Source organism: Capricornis sumatraensis, chromosome 20 (assembly GCF_032405125.1).
Source record: "Capricornis sumatraensis isolate serow.1 chromosome 20, serow.2, whole genome shotgun sequence".
Lineage (NCBI taxonomy): Eukaryota > Metazoa > Chordata > Mammalia > Artiodactyla > Bovidae > Capricornis > Capricornis sumatraensis.
Window position 1 is genome coordinate 69,207,420 of NC_091088.1, and position 13,870 is coordinate 69,221,289.

A 13,870-nucleotide genomic window follows, 5' to 3' on the forward strand; every position below is an offset into this window, starting at 1 on the left:
CCCGGGGCACCCACTCACCCTCAGTGTGAGAGCTGAGCCCTGGCACCCAAGAGCGACCATGGGGGGCTGGGTTCCAAGTCGCTGACAGACAGCTGGGGGCTCCGGGGCACATGACCTGACCTCCGCCCACTTCCGTTTACAGTTCTGTTTAATGAAATAAAAGTAACTGCTCCCTCAGGGCCGGGTGGGGACTGAGCAGGATAATCCAAGAGAAGGATCTTAATGTCTGATTCTTAGTGAGAGAGGGTCTTACGCCTACTCAGTGCCCTCATCTTGGCAAAACCATCCTGCCTCTCTTCCCAGGAGTCTTAGCCTCCACACTAAGGATATTTTGGGTCCCGATCATCCTTTGCAGTGGGGGTCAGGGGGCCATGCTGGGAACTGGAGGGTGTTGAGAGACATCTCTGGCCTCTACCCGTAGGGTTCCCTGGTGGCTCAGTGATAAAGAGTCCACCTGCAATGCAGGAGACCCAGGTTCGATCCCTGGGTTGCATCCCTGGGTCAGGAAGATCCCCTGGAGAAGGGAATGCCTACCCACGCCAGTATTCTTGCCTAGAGAATCCCATGGACAGAGGAGCCTGGTGGGCTACAGTCCATGGGGTGGCAAAGAGTCGGACACAACTGAGCGACTAACATTTTCACACTTTCACACTAACATTTTCACACTTTCACACGAAGATACATCACTAAGCACAATACCTGACCCAGAATGGACCCTGCGATCCGGGGAAAAGAATGAAAACAAGGCAGCGTGTAGCTAATTCACGAAACAGAAATACGGACAGAGATTAGATGAAGGTGTGTCTCAAGGTGAAAAGCCTGAATGTTACAACAGCCCACACTTCTCTAAGACTGTATTCTATATCTAAGGTCATAAAGACTGAGGAATGCATGTATAAGTGTATTTATTAGATAGAACGAGCAAACAAAATATTAACAGTGGGTGAATTTGGATGAACTTTATACCATTTTTGCAAAACCTGTGACTCTCACGTTCTTTTCTAATAAGATTTTCTACCGAGTCCTCCCCAGGACTGCTGCAGGCACTAACAGGAAAGACGTTCTCGAAGGCATCTGACCCAGGGCCTCCCTTGACCCCTCTCACCAGGGTCCCTGCAGGCTCCCCTCCTGCCTGTTAAGAAGTCCAGAGACAGAGGAGACGCCTCATTGGCCAAATGTGAGTCAGGTACCAGCCCAGGACCAATCACCGGGAACCTTGGCACTCCCAGCTCTGATTGGTCAAGGGCATACCTGGAGCTGGTCTGAGGATGGGATCAGATCCATTCAGAGTGCATGGAGACAGGTGGTCCCCCCAGAAAAGTCAAGGGGGTTAGTAGGAGGAGGACTGGTACCCAGGCGGATAAGGCCACAGCTGCCTCCACAGGAGGGACCGTTCCCTAACTCATTCCTTCATTTAATCAGCCCGAGCGTATACAGTGCCAGACACGGCTTACATCTGTGCTAGGCAGAGGGGGATATGTCACCGAACAATGCCCCCACAGAACTACTCTAGGAGGGGAGACAGATGATGAACACACAGATACAAGGTATGTTCTCAGGGAGCAATAATAACGCTGACGGAAATTCAGTAAGGCAGAGGGTTAGAGCCAGATTGGGAGCAAGTGTCTAAGCGAGGCTTCATGAACGAGGTGACATTGGAGCAGAAGTTGGAATTAGGAAAGAGAGGAGGCAGGAAAGAGGGCAGCATCTCCAAGAAAATGACCCGCCAGACGATGGGGCCACATCCTCAAGGGTATACAAGGGGTGCCTAGCCACCCGCAGGTTCTCCTGGGCAGAGAGGGTGAGGTGTGCGCCTTTCTTCTCAGAACCAAGGGGGCTCCGGTAAAAGAGACGAAAGAAGCAGGCTCACCATGGGACAGATGGGCAGGAACTTGGCTGACATCGTCCCCTCCTCTTTGCTTAGCAGATCATCAGGGTTCTCAGAAGGCAGGGCTGAGGAGGGGAAGAAAGAGGCGTGAGGCCACGGTGCCCTCTGAGGCTTGAGAAACCAAGTAACAAGGTCTTTATCATGAAACCAGTGATGAAAGTCCCCCGTGCTGAGTACTTGTCATGTGCCAGGCACGCTTTTCAGCATTCTACAAGCAGGGGAGTTGTGGGACCTACTACATGAGGTAGTGTCTGGGGGTTCCTCCCGGGCACTGCTCAGGGCCCTCCCTCCTTTAGAGGAGCCGGGACAGGTATTTGGGGTTGGAGGCCCACGGCCCGGACGCTCCCGCCTGCCCACAGTTTCTGCCCCACGCAGGTCTCACCTCCTTTCTCAGGAGGCCTGGTCTGCACCTCCTCGGTCTCCTGGCCCTCGATGGTGCTCAGAGGTAGCATCATGGCACCACAGGTGTCCCCTGCAGACAGGACACAGAGCAGTTAGTGCCTGGGGCGGTGGAGCCGGGGCGGCCCGGGTGTGGCTCTCAGAGCTCGGGTGGACTCAGGCAGCTCCATCCCCTCCCACGTCTCCAGGTCCCCAGCCTCCAAGGGCACGTGCGGCCAATGCCTCCTGCTGGTTTCCTCCAAGGCCCAGGGTGTGATCTGGGGACAGCGGTGGTCATGGCGCCCGGCGAGGACAAGGGCAGGGCTCGTGGTACCGGGGGCTCACCCCCCTTTAAAACTAGAACAACCGTGACACGAAGTGCTGGGACCAGGAAGCTGCAGCTCGGCTACCTGGGTATCAAAAGGGCCCCTGGAGTCGCATACAGCAGGCACTCAGTAAGCGCACCTCAAGGTCAGCATCTGGAGTCGCATACAGCAGGCACTCAGTAAGCGCACCTCAAGGTCAGCATTACCATCACCATGTTTCAGCTCGTCCCAGGGCTCCCAGGCAGCCTGCCCAAGGGGTGCAGACAGGCCCTGCCCTCCGGTCTTCAGCCCCTCCAGGTACAGGAAGCATCAGTCCCGCCCTCAGGACTTAGGTGAGTGGAGAGGCTGGGCCCCAGGCCCCCAGCACAGCCCTGGGGCAGGGCCAGCCCTGCAGGGAGGGTGCTGGGCACAGGCTCCAGCGTCACCCTGGGCAGGATGTGGGCCACTGTGTCTTGGGACTGAGCTGGGGGGATTCAAGCCTCGCAGTCACTAGCTGGGAGATCTCAAGGATCAAGTTCGCCAGATTTAACATTATAACAAATACGCAGCAAACTGACATTTGACTTTCAGATACATAAATCAATTTTTAGTATAAATATCTCCAAACGCTGCATGGGACATGTCTACATTTTAAAACTTCATTTTAAAAAATTTACTTCAGTATATTACTGTTAAGTATAGGCAAATCCCATGAAATATTGGGACGTACTTATACTAAAAGGTAATTTATTATTTGTTGAAAATCGAATGTAAGTATTCGTCCTGCGCCCCCGTTTGGGGGTATTTGACCTCTTGTGGTGTAACCTTTCCCCTCCACAAAATGAGCAGAATGATGAAACGGGAGGATTAAATAGGATTAAATGCATGTCAGGTGTTGAGCACACAGTCTGACCCAGACCCAGGCAGTCGTGTGTCGGCTCCAACTCTACCGCTGTTGGGGGCGGTCAGGGGGCCTCCGCCCACCGGCTCCCACCCACCTGCCCTGAATCACTGTCTCTGATGCTGGGACCCTCCAGGCTGACCCTGACCTCCCCGGCGCCCCTCCGCACCAGTCCAGGGCCCCCTTCTGGGCCAGGTCGTCCGGGGGAGAGGAACCCTGCGGGAGGGAGAAGCCCCCCGGGTCACCGAGCCGCTGAGGCACAGGGACGAGGGGCGGGTCACCAGGTCGGGTGGGCTTCAGAACTGGGCCGGCCCTGCGGGGCGCCGAGAGGTTTATTCGGAAGAACCGAGAGGCGCCTGCGGGCACGGCGCCCCGCCGCCCCAGAGGCGCGGACACGGGCCGCCGCGCGCCCGCCGCGCCCCCGGCTGCCCGGCTGAGCGGCGCTCCGCGCGGCGCGGCGGGTGCGCGCAGGGCCCGCGGCGCGGCGGGTGCGGGCGGAAGCTCCCTGCGCGCCCAGCGCCGCCCCGCCCGCGGGCCCCCCGCCCGCCCGGCGCGCACAGCAGCCCGCGCGTCCCTCCCGCCTGCGCCAGCGAGCAGCAGAGCCCCGGGCCCGCGCCCCCCGCCCCTCGGGGACCAGGACCCGGGCTCCCCGCCGCCTGCCCTGCAGGGGTCCCCGCCTCCGGACACCCCAGCCTCCTGTGTCCCCTCCAGGCTCCCCTCCTCCCAGGGGCCCCAGAAACCCTCGGAGTCCTCGCGGCTCACGAGGGTCTGAGGACGCCCCCCCGCCCTCAGGGGAGCCGGGGTTCCTGCAGGGCCCGCACCGCGCGCGCCCTGGGGTCTCGGGGCCCCCAGGCAGCAGCCCAGAGCGCGCCCGCACCTCCTCCCGGGGCGCCCCGGCCTCCCCGCGGGGACCCCCTCGCCCCGCGCGGCGTCCCCGCCCCGATGGCGCAGACCCCTCGGAGCTGAGGCCGCGGGACTGACCTCCGGACCCAGGGGACCCAGACTCTGTCCCGGCTGCTGGGCAGGGGCGGGCGGGCTTGCTCAGCGCGTGTCCTTGGCGCTGGGGCCACGCTGGCTCTGGAGATGCGAAGGGATGCTGTGGACAAACTCGCGTGAATGAACGCGGCTGAGTCGCTTACAGACACGCACAAACTCCCACCCCAACCCCCGCCCCTAAACACAAGTCAGGTGGTTATCACAGCCTCTGACACCAGTACAGGCGTCGGATTGTTCACCGCAATTTCATTATTGGTGGGGAGGGTCCCGGGCCTCTTCGTCCAGGAAGACCCCTCAGCCTGCCAGCATCACTGTCCCTCTTCTGAGGTGTCCCTACTGGACCTCAGCCCACGGCCCCTCCCCCACTGTCCAGGCCAGGCCTTCCTGGGAAAGGCACAGAGGCTCGGCCTTCAGAGACCCAGGGGTGGGGGGCGCTGGGGACCCTCGGGGGTGGGGGGAGGGGTGGGTCCTGCAGGATCACAGACACACAGTGACTCCCTCCTGGGAGCTGACCCCCTGCCCAGGACTCCCAGGAGGACACTCTCAACAACTCCCAGACACACCCCTGGCCCCAGAGCCCCACGTGTGCAAATGAAGCCACACTTGTAGATCCTGAAACACACGCAGATGGGCAGGAACATCCTGAGGTTCAGGGAAGCTCAGGCACACGCACACACACAGACGTGCAGATACAGCTTCAAATACTGGGCACTTCCAGGCACACACACTGAGGACACACACCTTTGCACACTTTGATCTCAAAGGACACCCTATGGGACACCCAGACCACCTCTGTCTGACACCCCAGGGTCCACCCTCAGTCTCACCTGGGGACCCACCCCCCAGAGGACGCCCCCTCTCCCCTTTACACTCCAGATGGTTTTCTTTAAACCTCAGAATCACTCCTTTGGGAGTATAGGCTTGGAAAAAATTGAAACCTACTAGGAAATCAAAGCAGACAGATATGCAGAAATCCATCCACAGAAATCTGGGCCTGCAGACACACACATACCTGGAAAATCAGTCACCCTCTCAGCCTCCAGGCCTTTTAAAAACAGTAAAAATCCCTCGCTCCCCCACATACAAATATGTAGATTCAGATTCATACAACTTCAATCTGCAGGTAACCCACATGGACAGGTACACACACACTTGTAGAAACACACACATTTTTCAGATAAACGCCTCAGACACCAGGGAATAGACACAAAACACACCTGCAGACATATGGCGGAACTCAGAAGCACCCGAGACACATGACCCCATCTGGCTGACACCCAGGGCCCAACCTGGACCCAGCACCCAGGGCTGCCCCCCTCACACGTGTGCACCAGCCGCGCTCCAGCCCCCACCCTCAGCCCAGCACTCCTGCTCATACCCGCTGCAAGCTCAAAAACCCTTCTAAAACCCCAAACTTCACACCCACTCTGGGGAACACTCAGATGCCTCCTGAGGGTCTCTCTGCAGCTCCAACGCCCCCCACAAACTGCCTCAGGTGTTCCCTGCAAGTCGTTAATACTTGCTCCATCCGGCCAAGTTCATCACTGGCCCTCAACTCTCAATGCACCCGTCCAGCGTCCGCGAGGCACCCCCCCTCCCCCGAATACCGCCTGTCAGATTAGCACGCCCTTCACAGAGTGAACTGCCGGAATGCAGACACACAGTCAGACTCGGGTCCACGCGCACGCCCACACCCGCTCGGTGCCCTCAGACTCCACCTGTCAGAGCAGGTGCAGACTCTCACAGACGCCTCGCAAAGTCAAAATCCTTGCAGTGTGGAATCCCACGAAGTCTCCCTCCCTGGGACGCGCAGACAAGGCACACACTCCGAGTCAGTCCCACGCACCCCGGGCATCCACATGGCCCCCTCCCGCCCTGACAGGCTCACCTCGCACCCTGACACGCTCACTCACTCACACCCACCACCCCAGACCCTTCACCCTCGGAGAAACAGGTCAGGGAGGGGTGGCCCAGGACCCAGCCGCTGTCACCCCCCAGAGCGCGCAGCTGAGCCACCCGGCTTCCTCCGACCCTCTCCCCACGCTCCGCGGACAGAGACAAAGCACCCCAAAACACGCACTCTCTCTCCCTTTGCCCTCCCCCCGCACCAGCCCACCTCCCATCCTCTCCTGCCGCAAACTCACCGCTCGCCCGCACTGTCGGCCTCCTCTCTGAGCTGAATGCGGGTGGGCGGAATTCAAACCTGGACCTAAGTGCGCCCAGCACCGCCCACCGAACTACACGTCCCAGAAGGCACCGCGCCTCGCCGCTGCCAGCCTCCCTGTGTCTGCTAAGGAGCCCGAGGTTGGGTGGCGCGCGAGGACCGCTGGGAAATGTAGTCCTGAAACCGAAGGCATGGTGGAGGTGGTGGGGAGGGCGACCACGTGGTTTGCCTCACTCCTTTCACCCTAGCCCTGGGTTCCTGCAGCTGGAGAGAGCTTCACCTTCATCCGCAGGTGTGAAGAGGGAGTCGGGGGCGGGGGTGGGGTGGGGGTGGGGGGGTACTTCATGCTCAGCACCTCATCCGCTTACCAGAGGGTAAAGTAGCGTCACGGACTCAGTGGACATGGATTTGAACAGAATCTGTGAGGTGGTGAAGGACAGGCAAGCTTGGCATGGTACAGTCCACGGGATCGCAGAGTCGGACACGACTGGGCGACTGAACAACAGTGACCAAAGTAGCACCGAGGTCCCTAGAGACCCTGCCCCAAAACTTCCAGCATCCCTGAGCAGCCTTGCGCTGCCAAGGGCAGTGTGCGCTCAACAAAAAGCAAAACACTGCACTCAACAATAGCACAAGTTTACGAAGATTTTGTATGAGAGTAATTTTAAAACAGATCTCAAACGGTACTTTAAAAACAGATGGTCGTGTCTGATGTAGACATTTGAACACTGGCTATCTGGCAATATTAAGAAATTACTTTAAGTGTAATAGTGGTATTGGAATAGTTTTTTAAAAAGAGTTGTCTGGTGAATATGTACGGGGATTTGAGGATGGTTTAACACATGCAAATCAATAAATTATACAACATTAAGAGACAAAGATAAAGATCATATTATCATCTCAATAGATGAAGAAAAAGCACTGGACAAAATTTAATATCCTTTCATGATAAAAAGTCCCCATACAGTGGCTATAGAAGGAGTGAACCTTAACTTAATAAAGGCCATTTATAACAAGCCAACAGCTAACATCACATACGTGGTGAATGGCTGAAAGTTTTTCCTGTAAGATCTGCAATAAGACATGAATGCTTATTCTTAGGAGGAGGCATGGCACCCCACTCCAGTGCTCTTGCCTGGAAAGTCCCATGGACGGAGGAGCCGGTAGGCTGCAGTCCATGGGGTCGCTAAGAGTCGGATACGACTGAGCGTCTTCACTTTCACTTTTCACTTTCATGCATTGGAGAAGGAAATGGCAACCCACTCCAGTGTTCTTGCCTGGAGAACCCCAGGGACGGGGGAGCCTGGTGGCCTGCTGTGTATGGGGTCCCACAGAGTCGGACACGACTGAAGTGACTTAGCAGCAGCAGCAGCTTATTCTTACCAATCCTATTCTACATAATACTAGAAGCACTAGCCAGAGCAATTAGGCAAGAAAAAGTAAACAAAAGGCATTCAATTCAGAAAGGAAGAAGTAAAATAGATATTTAAACGAGAATCCTAAATACTCCACCAAAAATCTGTTAGAACTAACACACAAAATCAATAAAGCTACAGGGTATAAACACCAACACTCAAAAATCGGTAGCACTTCCATATACTAAAGACAAACTATCTAAAAAAGAAATTAAGAAACAATCCTATTTATAAAACCATCAAAAAAAGAAAATACTTAAGAATAAATTTAACCAAAGAGGTGAAAGATCTGTGCACTGCAAATTATAAAACACCACAGAAAGGAATCGAGTGAGCGAGTGAAGTCGCTCAGTCGTGTCCGACTCTTTGTGACCCCATGGACTGTAGCCTACAAGGCTCCTCTGTCCATGGAATTTTCCAGGCAAGAGTACTGGAGTGGGTTGCCATTTCCTAGACAGACATAAATGGGACAATATACCATGTTCATTGATTGGAAGAATTAATACTGTTTAGATTTCTATTCTATCCAAAGCAATCTTCAAATTCAATGCAATCCCTATCAAAATTCCGGAGCATTTTAACAGAAATAGAAAAGAAATCCTGAAATTCAGATGAAACTACAAAAGTCCTGACTAGCCCATACAGTCTTGAGCAAGAAAAGACAATTTTGGAATTATCACATTTCTTGATGAAAAAAGAAAAAACCTTATAAATCTACAGCAGTAACACTGGTATGGAACCAGCACTGAAACAGACATAGAGCAACGGAACAGGATAGTCAGAAATAAGGGCATTCATCTTCAGATCTTCAATACAGTTGCTAAGAACACACAGTGGGGCACAAAGTTCAGTTCAGTCGCTCATTCGTGTCCGACTCTTTGTGACTCCATGAACCGCAGCACACCAGGCCTCCCTGTCCATCACCAACTCCCAGAGTCTACCCAAACCCATGTCCATCGAGTCGGTGATGCCATCCAACCATCTTATCCTCTGTCGTCCCCTTCTCCTCCTGCCCTCAATCTTTCCCAGCATCAGGGTCTTTTCAAATGAGTCAGCTCTTCGCATCAGGTGGCCAAAGTGTTGGAGTTTCAGCTTCAACATCAATCCTTCCAATGAACACCCAGGACTGATCTCCTTTAGGATGGACTGGTTGGATCTCCTTGCAGTCCAAGAGATTCTCAAGAGTCTTCTCCAGCACCATAGTTCAAAAGCATCAATTCTGTGGCACTCAGCTTTCTTTATAGTCCAACTCTCACATCCATACATGACCACTGGAAAAACCATAGCCTTGATTAGACGGCCCTTTGTTGGCAAAGTAATGTCTCTGCTTTTTAATATGTTGTCTAGGTTGATCATAACTTTCCTTCCAAGGAGTAAGCATCTTTTAATTTCATGGCTGCAATCACCATCTGCGGTGATTTTGGAGCCCCTCAAAATAAAGTCAGCCACTGTTTCCACTGTTTGCCCATCTATTTGCCATGAAGTGATGGGACCAGATGCCATGATCTTCGTTTTCTGAATGTTGAGCTTTAAGCCAGCTTTCTCACTCTCCTCTTTCACTTTCATCGAGAAGCTTTTTAGTTCCTCTTCACTTTCTGCCATAAGGATGGTGTCATCTGCATATCTGAGGTTATTGTTATTTCTCCTGCCAATCTTGATTCCAGCCTGTGTTTCTTCCAGCCCAGCGTTTCTCATGATGTACTCTGCATAGAAGTTAAATAAGCAGGGTGACAGTATACAGCCTTGACGTACTCCTTTTCCTATTTGGAACCAGTCTGTTGTTCCATGTCCAGTTCTAACTGTTGCTTCCTGACCTGCATATAGGTTTCTTAAGAGGCAGGTCAGGTGGTCTGGTATTCCCATCTCTTTCAGAATTTTCCACAGTTTCTTGTGATCCACACAGTCAAAGGCTTTGGCATAGTCAATAAAGCAGAAATAGATGTTTTTCTGGAACTCTCTTGCTTTTTCGATGATCCAGCAGATGTTGGCAATTTGATCTCTGGTTCCTCTGCCTTTTCCAAATCCAGCCTGAACATCTGGAAGTTCACAATTCATGTACTGTTGAAGGCTAGCTTGGAGAATTTTGAGCATTACTTTATTAGCATGTGAGATGAGTGCAATTGTGCAGTAGTTTGAACATTCTTTGGCATTGCTTTTCTTTGGGATTGGAATGAAAAGTGACCTTTTCCAGTCCTGTGGCCATTGCTGAGTTTTCCAGATTTGCTGGCATATTGAGTGCAGCACTTTCACAGCATCATCTTTTAGGATTTGAAACAGCTCAACTGGCATTCCATCACCTCCACTAGCTTTGTTCATAGTGATGCTTCCTAAGGCCCACTTGACTTCGCATTCCAGGATGTCTGGCTCTAGGTGAGTGATCACACCATTGTGATTATCTGGGTCGTGAAGATCTTTTTTGTACAGTTCTGTGTATTCTTGCCACCTCTTCTTCGTATCTTCTGCTTCTGTTAGGTCCATACCATTTCTGTCCTTTATCGAGCCCGCCTTTGCGTGGAAAGTTCCCTTGGTATCTCTAGTTTTCTTGAAGAGATCTCTAGTCTTTCCCATTCTATTGTTTTCCTCTATTTCTTTGCACTGATCACTGAGGAAGGTTTTCTTATCTCTCCTTGCTATTCTTTGGAACTCTGCATTCAAATGGGTATATGTTTCATTTTCTCCTTTGCTTTTCGCTTCTCTTTTCACAGCTATTTGTAAGGCCTCCTCAGACAGCCATTTTGCTTTTTTGCATTTCTTTTTCTTGGGAATGGTCTTGATCCCTGTCTCCTGTACAATGTCACAAACCTCCATCCATAGTTCTTCAGGCACTGTATCTATCAGATCTAATCCCTTGAATCTGTTTCTCACTTCCACTGTATAATCATAAGGGATTTGGTTTAGTCATACCTGAATGGTCTAGTGGTTTTCCCTACTCTTTTCAATTCAAGTTTGTATTTGAGGGAAATGCAAATCAAAACAATAACAGGGCCTTTCCTGGCAGTCCGGTGGTTAAAGACTCTGAGCTTCCTGTGCAGGGGGCACAGGTTCAAGCCCTGGTTGGGAAGCTAAGATCCCATCTGCCTCGTGGCCAAAAACACACACGAGAGATAGCACCGCCTCCCTGTTAGGATGGCTATGGTCAAAAAAGACAAAAGATAGCTAATTTAAGGATGTGGAGAAAAGAGACCTCGCATACTTCTGGAGGAAATACAAGTTGATAGAGCTACTATGGAAAACAATGTGGGATAAATACTGCATGATCTCACTTATATGTGGAATTTAAGAAAGTCAAGCTCTTAGAATAGTCATTGCCAGTGTCTGGGAAGTGTGGTAAATGAAGGGGTGTTGCCCAAAAGGTATAAAGCTGTAGTTATGCTGGATGAATAAGTTCTAGAGTTCTAATGTACAGCTTGGTGACTTTAGTTAATAACACTTTATTATATACTTGAAATTTGCCAAAAGAGTGGATCTCTCTTCTTGCCCCCTCAAAAAGATAACCATGTGAGGTGATGGATATGTTACTTATTTTGATTGCGCTAATTATTACACAATGTTTATGGAATCAAAACATTATATTGTAAACCTTAAATAGAGAAAGCTTTTTAATATTAAGAGTGAACACCAGACTACTGGTGTATTTTCAGTTAATTCACTCTTTGGCTGCACCGGGTTTTTGCTGCGGCTCAGGCGTTCTCTAGCTGCGGAGAGCAGGGGCAGCCCTCTAGTTGTGGTTCGGGAGTCTCTCGCTGCAGTGGGTCCTTTGAGGGGCCGCCACCCCCTTGAAGCTGTCAGAACTCCCCTGCGCCCATTCCAGGATCTGACTACACCAGCCATACTTCTTTTTTTTTAAACTTATTTTGTGTTGGGGTGTAGCTGTGATAGTTTTAGGGGAACAGCCAAGGGCCTCAGCCGTATATATACACATGTAGCCATTCTCCCGCACGCTCCCCTCCCATCCAGGCTGCCGCTTAACCCTGAGCAGAGTTCCCTGTGCTCTGAAAGGTCCCTGCTGGTTCTGCATTTTGAATCTAGCCGTGTGTGCACATGTCCATCCCAAGCTCCCTAACCATCCCCCTCCATCCTTTCCCTCTGCGCCCATAAGCTTGTTCTCTGAGTCAGCGTATGCTTCGTCCTTTGCAATACGGGGTTCAGCCCATCCCAAAGGACATCAGAGAGCATTTCGGCAGCTGCCGCTCCCACGGGCAGCGGCCCCTGCTTCCCGTCGTGTGAGAGGGAGGTGGTGGATGAGGAGGGTTTTCAAGGGCTTGGAGCTTCAGAGGGGTCCCGGTGTTCCCAAGTCTCCCAGACACCACCTTTCTGATGGCCAGGATTCCATTTCTCCCGGGGCTGCCTCAGCTTTTGTCGCTGGAAACAGGGCAGGGCTATGGGCGTGGCTGAGCACAGTCCGAGACAGACCCGCAGAGTCCTGGTTTGTGCATTGAGAAACCCACCTGTGGCTTTCACCTGGACACCCTTCGCAGTCCCGGGTTTGTGACAGCTGCTGTCGAGCCCTCCCCTATCCCGCCCGCCCCGCCCCCCAAGCAGAGGGTCCCGAGGACTGACGTCAGGATCTGACTCCTCGCGCCTCAGTCTTCACAGTCCGCGTCCCCATCCCGGGGCCTGATCCTGAGTTTTTCAGAGTGTCCCGGTTTCCCTCAGGGTTTATTACGTCCAGCCCACTCTCTGTCTCCGTTAGGGCTCTCTGGGGCTACAAATGACCAACTTTGGCCACGTAGAGCTAGAGAGCAGAAGCCTGCTGGGACAGCGTGCTTAGAGAATGAACGGGGGACACGGATGCGTGGTCAGCGGTGACCTCGGGACAGGGAGGGCCTGGGGCTTGATCCTTCTCAGCAGACTTGGCAGCTCCCAGGGAGGGGAAAAGGACTTGGGGCTACTGCGCCGGTGACAGTCAGCTCGTGGGAGAGGCGTTCTTAGGGAGCCCACGGGTGGCAGTGCCCCCAGGAGCCCCAGGTGCTGGGTGCCCAGTCTCCTGGTGTAAGCAGCCCCTGGTCTGAGTCTGACGGGACCCCGGGGACCCAGGAGCATATTCAGCTGAGGCCAGGGAGGGGTGTGGCTCGGGGAATAAGTGTGTGGCGGGGGCACCGGGGAGCTGTCTGAGAGGGCAAGCGCTGGCCAGGCAAGCCCCAGCGACCCTCACCTTCTCCCTTCCTACAGGTCGTCCGTTAGTGACGAACTCTGCAGGAAGTCAGCCTTAAAAGAGAACTGACCCCTTGCCCTGACGATCTCGGATGCCCCTGGAAGGATTATTGAAGCTGTGACTCGAGAGCTGGTCAGGCACCTCCGGGCAGAACCATTCAGCTTCAGGGGAGTTAGGGACCCACACTTTATGTAATAGGTCTTCTGGTGGCTCAGATAGTAAAGAATCTGCCTACAATGCAGGAGACAGGCTGGGAAGATCCCCTGGAGGAGGAAATGGCAACCCACCCCAGTATCCTTGCCTGAAGAACTCCATGGACACAGGAGCCCAGTGGGCTACAGACCCTGGGGTCACAGTCAGACACGACTGAATACAAAGATTCCAAATCACAGTATTAACAATTTTTTTAATGTTACGGGGATCATTCTTGTTTGTGTTTGAGGGAGTATTGTATTTAGATGAGATTAAAATTTTAAATGCAGACTCAAAGTAAGTGAAACTTATCTAACGCTCAATGTCAAGTTTAAAAACGCTATTGAGATGTACCTTTTAATTTGATTAGTGCAGTTACAAATGTGGCTTTGTGTAGTACTGAGAGATCCCTTAGAAGTGAGCTGTTGAAATACACAACAATTTTAAAAGGGATGAGATTTGTAGGGCCCAAGGGG

The 13,870-nt window shown here is 52.8% G+C and overlaps 1 protein-coding gene across 1 annotated transcript in view; it reads left to right on the forward strand.

The window, feature by feature from the left end:
* The window catches only part of LOC138097115 (zinc finger protein 805-like), a 724,976-nt gene that overhangs the window by 285,739 nt on the left and 425,367 nt on the right, over positions 1 to 13,870 (forward strand). The gene's annotated exons all lie outside the window — the stretch shown is intronic.